This window comes from Monopterus albus, unplaced genomic scaffold, assembly GCF_001952655.1.
Source record: "Monopterus albus unplaced genomic scaffold, M_albus_1.0 scaffold159.1, whole genome shotgun sequence".
Lineage (NCBI taxonomy): Eukaryota > Metazoa > Chordata > Actinopteri > Synbranchiformes > Synbranchidae > Monopterus > Monopterus albus.
This window is the reverse complement of record NW_018128039.1, coordinates 144,740-150,929: the sequence shown is the minus strand read 5'-3', so window position 1 is coordinate 150,929 and position 6,190 is coordinate 144,740. Positions and strand designations below refer to the sequence as shown.

Here is a 6,190-nt window from a genome sequence, read left to right as displayed (position 1 = left end):
TTGGAGCAGCTGCGTATTACCTAGTCATAACAAAATGAAGAATTCCGTGTGTGTGTGTGGTGTTGTTGTTATGTGGTGTGTGTAACTAAAACAATCATTCAGACATAAATCTAACACAAGATTAATACAAGAAAACAATTGGTGTCATGGCTTACTGCTAACCTTGAAACAGAGCAGATTTGAGCAGACTTTGAATCTTACTAAACTGCATTAATAACACATTAAAGTCTAATAATTATCTGACTGATTTATTAATTTCTAACACTTTATAAGCTTTAGTTACTTCTCATACCTTTAGTTACCTTTCATAACTTTATTTTCCTTGTTTATACATATTACAGCTGTATTGATGATTGTCCAGAACTACTTAGCTTTGGTTATTCTTAATACATTTATTTTCCTTGCTTATATATCTTACAATTGTATTGATGAGAATCAAGTGACACTGAGGTAGAAACTGTCTGCTGTAACTTCTGTGTAGAGCCAGGATGTCTGCATCTCCTTGTGACCAGACAGCCTATTTACATTTTAGCAAAGGCCTGTTTTACACTCACACCTCGACCCACTTAACATATCCCAAGCTTTGCTTTGTCTTGGGATGTCCTGCAGAGGCCGGGGGCTACAACCTGAGATGACCACCTGGCCAGTTTAACATACTTATTAGCAGTGACGGCTGGTGAGGCACTGACTCTTTTACAGTCAGATTTACAAATACAAATTGTCTGTTAACAGACAATGCGATATATTTTATATCTCATATCAGCATTCTTCACAAAAACGTGACCCATATTTAATTTGAGGTTAAAATTGATTCCAGTTGAGCTTATTTCTAACTAGAAATAATAATAATATATGTAAGCCTGTCGCTTTCTTTTATTTTCCTCAGTTGGTATTTTTAGTGGTGAGTGTTTGAATGTCATTTCTTTACTATCAATGTTTAAACATGGTGGATGGGTTTTATTTTGACTTCTAAATATGTCTGCAACTAATAATAATGTTGAGAAAACAATCTTATCACAAGTCCCATTTAGTACACTGAACAAAATTATAAACACAACACTTTTGTGTTTGCCCCCATTTTTCATGAGCTGAACTCAAAGATCTATGACTTGTTCTATCTATAGGCTGTTGTTTGTGGCCTGTGGAATGTTGGTCCACTCCTCTTCAATGGCTGTGTGAAGTTGCTGGATATTGGCAGGAACTGGAACACGCGTACACGTCGATCCAGAGCATCCCAAACATGCTCAATGGGTGACGTGTCCGGTGAGTATGCTGGCCATGCAAGAACTGGGATGTTTTCAGCTTCCAGGAATTGTGTACAGATCCTTGCAACATGGGGCCGTGCATTATCATGCTACAACATGAGGTGATGGTTATGGATGAATGGCACAACAATGGGCCTCAGTATCTCGTATGTCTGTGCCAGATGCCATCGAATGTGAGCATTTGCCCACTCAAGTCGGTTACGACGATGAACTGTAGTCAGGTCAAGACCCCGATGAGGATGACAAGCATGCAGATGAGCTTCCCTGAGATGGTTTCTGACAGTTTGTGCAGAAATTCTTTGGTTATGCAAACCGATTGTTGCAGCAGCTGTCCGGGTGGCTGGTCTCAGACAATCATGGAGGTGAAGATGCTGGATGTGGATGTCTTGGGCTAGTGTGGTTACAGTGGTCTGTGGTTGTGAGGGCGTTTGTATGTACTGCCAAATTCTCTAAAACGCCTTTGGAGATGGCTTATGGTAGAGAAATGAACATTCAATTCACGGGCAACAGCTCTGGTGGACATTCCTGCAGTCAGCATGCCAATTGCATGCTCCCTCAAAACTTGCGACATCAGTGGCACTGTGCTGTGTGATAAAACTGAGTGGCCTTTTATTGTAGCCAGCCTAAGGCACACCTGTGCAATAATCATGCTGTCTAATCAGCATCTGTGAGGTGGATGGATTATCTCGGCAAAGGAGAAGTGCTCACTAACACAGATTTAGACAGATTTGTGAACAATATTTGAGAGAATTAGGCCTTTTGTGTACATAGAAAACGTCATAGATCTTTTGAGTTCAGCTCATGAAAAATGGGGGCAAACACAAAAGTGTTGCATTTATAATTTTGTTCAGTGTAGCTTTTCTGGAGCTTTCAATCGCATCATACAGTCTCATTTGTTATGGAGCATTTGAAAGCTTTTTGTCCATGCTGGTACAAGGTGAAGAAATAACTTAGGACAGGTGACACATCTGACTCTGCTGTCAGTACAAGCATTTGATCCTTTGACAGTTTGAAGTCACTTTAACTGGCACAGCAGAACCAGCTCCAGTCCTTTGGCATCTGGATCCATGATTAAATCAAAGGATAATCAACTTTATTGGCCAAGTATGTTACACACAAGGAATTTGTTTCCGGTACAGGACTGCCGACACCGAGATTCAAACCTTCTGGTTGGGAGACGACTGCTCTACCCAATGCACCAGTGTTGCCTCCCTTGTAAAGCTGTAGAAACCTGCAGTCCCTGTCTCTTACCCACCTGTTTACACTCTTCAGGTATCATGAATGGATGAAGCGTCCTGAGCTGCAGCATCTGACTGCCTCAGAGCCACTGACCCTGGAACAGGAGTACGACATGCAGGGGAGCTGGAGGGAAGATGATGACAGTAAGACTTCTTCTGCAGTAAATGTACACACAGAAATGCTCTTATTCATCCTCTAAAGCAGTTGTTATAAATCTGAAGCCTTGCCAGACTTGGCCTTAGATTTTTTTCATGTGAATAACTGGACACCTTTATTTCTCTGAAAACTACCTAGAGAGAAAAGTAAAATCTTTGGTTGAGCCGATCATACAGCAGTGGCTGGAAAGAGAATGAGAGAAGTTTGGTTGTAGTGGAGATTCAAGATGGATGACAGCATGAGGCGTTCTGCTACTCAGGTGGGTCGCATTAAAAAATTGTAAAGTAAAAACAGTAAAAATCCCGTGTTGCATTCTGTATGAGGGCAGTGCGCAGATGTTTCGCTGGACATGTGCAGGACATACAGAAAAATTGAAATACTGTTTCTCTCTCCTAATATTGAATTCATATGATTATTAATTTCAATGTTGTTTTTATTTATTATTATTATTATTATTGAACACTCTGGGTTTCCATAAAAGGCTTTAAATCTGAACTGTCCTCACCTGTAAACCAACACCAAGTGTTTAGGTACTTCCATACTGATACAGAGCCTTGCTATGAGCTACCCATAATGGCTATAAGTAGCAGCTACAGTAGTTTTCCTTTCAGCAAACAGCAAATGTACCACTGAACATTTTCACAGTATAAAATCTTTATCTCTAGATATACTGTAGTCCCTGGGCGGTCGCAGTGGGTGTTATGCTTGAAAGGAAAGAAGCATAACTCAGTCCTGGCACTGTTGACTGCCCCAACACTACTCAACAAGGACACTGTCATTTTAAAAAGATTATTCAGCAGTTTGTTGTTGTTTTTCATACATACAAAAACAATACAAATGTATATTATAAAACAAAATAACATTTTAAAGGGTGCCCTAATGTTTGAGATATGGTTTACTATGATGACATGTCTACCAGCCACATCAATTTAAACATTTTTAGTGTAACACATATTATTTACCTTTTACAGAGCAGTTCAGAGGAAAGTAGGCTGTATACATAATCTTCACTTTAAAAGTAGAGTGAAGATTCAGTCTGTTAGATGGGAGGTCATAACTTAAAGTGAATTGTATCAGAAACAGAAAAAAAAAAAAAAAAAGTTTAAAAAATGTTTTTCTTTTATTAAATTCTTTAATTACATTTTTCTTTTTTTGCATTTATAAACAGAATAAAACAGAAACTCAAGACACCCAACCATGTGACCTAGTTAGAGTGTAGCCAGTCGACTTCTTCACACTTTGTCTTTCCTCCTCCAGGCTGTTTGTAAACTGACACACACCGTTTACGAGGATTTAGCACCAGACAGTTTCCCAGTCGCCTCCTTCCTGTCCCCTGCAGACCCACTTCCTTTTTTTAATCAAAGGATGATCCAGAAAGTGGTGAGGCCTAACAGCGCTGCCTGGTGGAGCACTGGAGCCAGACAGACAGATTGCACACAACAGGAGACAAATGAGCAGAGACTCGTGGGTAATTTGGCATGATAATGTGATTTGATGCAACCACTGAGACCTTTTTTTTTCTGAGGCTGTGTCTATATCTGCCCCTCAACCCCCTTCAATCAGGGGGCATTTGTTTTGGCATGAATGGATGAATTGATGGAAAACAGTTGATGAGAACTGGGCTGTGGAGAGAGTAAACGAATGAATGGGTGGAGATGGAAGTATGGATAGATAGATGGAAGATGAATGAAAAGCTGCCTAGATGGAGGGATAAATAGGAGGATGAATGGATTAATAACTAGGATTACTATAAAGCTGGATGGGTGGATGAGGGGTCATAGGTCACTTAGTCTCTCAGTCATGTGGGTAAAAAGAGCAAACTTTAAGTTAATCAGCAAATGAGTTTTAAATGGCTTTTGAGTGACTGACTGGGATTTACAAATGCTAGTATGCTAGTTGGCAGTTAATTATGGTAGCCACCTAACTAGTAATATTGCCCTAACGTTAGCCTATGGCCAAGCTGGCTGGTTAGCTAGTTGGCTAAGAGAGTACAACAAATGGCAACAATAGCTAATTATAGCTGTGAAAACAGCTTGTGGATGTCTTCTTATGATCACATACTAGGAGAGTTTGAGTTAGCTAACCTTAACTATACCCAGGCTGTCAAAAAAACACAGCTAACTAATTCTATGAACTAGTGATGAATGTGTGACAATGTTTGCCTTTTTTCAAGCATTTTGCACATACAAAAAAGTTCAAATATAACATAAGTGAACACATACCAGATCCAGGATTACTTTTTGAAAAACTATATTCATATGTATATTTTATCAGGAGGAGAGGCAGGTGGAGATGGGGTGTGAGGACAGGTTTTAAAACTGATTCATGATTGTATTAAACCCTGAAAGGAGAACAGGCAGTGATGGAGGTGGAGTTGCTGCCTGTTCAATGCCAGTTTCTCCAAGCAATAAACAGAAATAATACAATATGCTTAGCTTGTCATGAGCCCCCTTCAGCTCTGTGTCCTCACAGAGTCAGTGGAGATGTCATCACTCTCCTTCTTAATGTGAGGAGCTGATGCTTTTCTTTGTCAGATGTGAGAATCAGAGTCTGTGGATCTGCTGGTTGGACACAAGACAATGTGAAGACGCCACCTTTGGCCCTGGAGAGTCACAGTGGGACTTTTTCCCAGTGTCTGACATTCTGGGGATAAACAGATCAATCAGACCATCAGGATCAGATGATTGATCAGTGACCCTGCTGTTTGGATTTACAATCAATCAGGAGTTTCACATCTTCTGTCAAACATCTGTATAACACAGATGTGTCCAAGTGTTTTCTCATAAGGCTGTGATGTAAACATGCTGCACTGTGTTACTGTGATTTATACTGTTTTACTACACAACAGTGTTATTTTCCCAAAGTTTTTAGCAGACAACTGATTGTACATGGCTCTCACAAATCAATAATGAACCTCTAACCTTTCCATCCTGGCTGAAAACGGGTTCAGGACACAGCAGATGTAAACCTCACTGTGCCAAACAGACCAGTGCTGCTACAGTTTTTTAATGTGCTGAAGTTTCTCTCAGGCCAATAAGCTGCTTTGTTTTAGTTCAAACCTCTCTGTGTTTCTTTGCAGTTGAGACTGGTGTGTTGTTGGAGCCCCTCAGGGATCCAGTCCTCCTCCTCCTCCTCATCACTGCTGTTCTTCTGGAGGTTTTCATGTGGACAAGCTGTGGAAGGTAATGGACCACAAACTTCTAATCAGGGCCTTTCTGGGGCTAATTGACGGCTTTATTTCGACCCCATCGGCCTCGTTCGTCCTCACAGCCGGTGGAGTAATGAGGTGTTGCTTGATATGATGTCCCCCTCAGGACACCAACCCACAGATTGAAAGGTCCTGGGAGATCAGAGAACAGCAGAAGCTAATGGAAAGAAACAGGGACAAAAAAGAACAAGCAGAAAGCCAGAGTTAAAGTGTGAAAGAGACACAGGGTGTTTGTGCAGGAAAGAGAGAAGACACAAGTGAAAATTAAGACGTTCCAGCAAGAGACAGATCGATAAAGCAAAGAAAAGGTGAAGGAGCCACA

At 40.6% G+C, this 6,190-nt stretch overlaps 1 protein-coding gene and 1 long non-coding RNA gene across 3 annotated transcripts in view; one reads left to right on the top strand and one right to left on the bottom strand.

The window, feature by feature from the left end:
- Positions 1-2,541: 2,541 nt before the first annotated feature.
- LOC109968711 (uncharacterized) lies at positions 2,542-5,826 on the top strand. The gene is made up of 4 exons (XR_002276162.1): positions 2,542-2,647; positions 2,799-2,919; positions 3,918-4,128; positions 5,740-5,826. It is a non-coding gene; the product is annotated as an uncharacterized LOC109968711 (long non-coding RNA).
- Positions 5,827-5,931: 105 nt separating this feature from the next.
- The window catches only part of LOC109968709 (glutamate receptor 1-like), an 80,085-nt gene continuing 79,826 nt past the window's right edge, over positions 5,932-6,190 (bottom strand). The window contains exon 20 of one of the 2 annotated variants that reach the window (XR_002276160.1): positions 5,932-6,025. The gene's annotated coding sequence lies outside the window, so the exon portion shown is untranslated. The remainder of the gene's footprint in view (positions 6,026-6,190) is intronic. The other variant, XR_002276161.1, reaches the window with a different exon arrangement.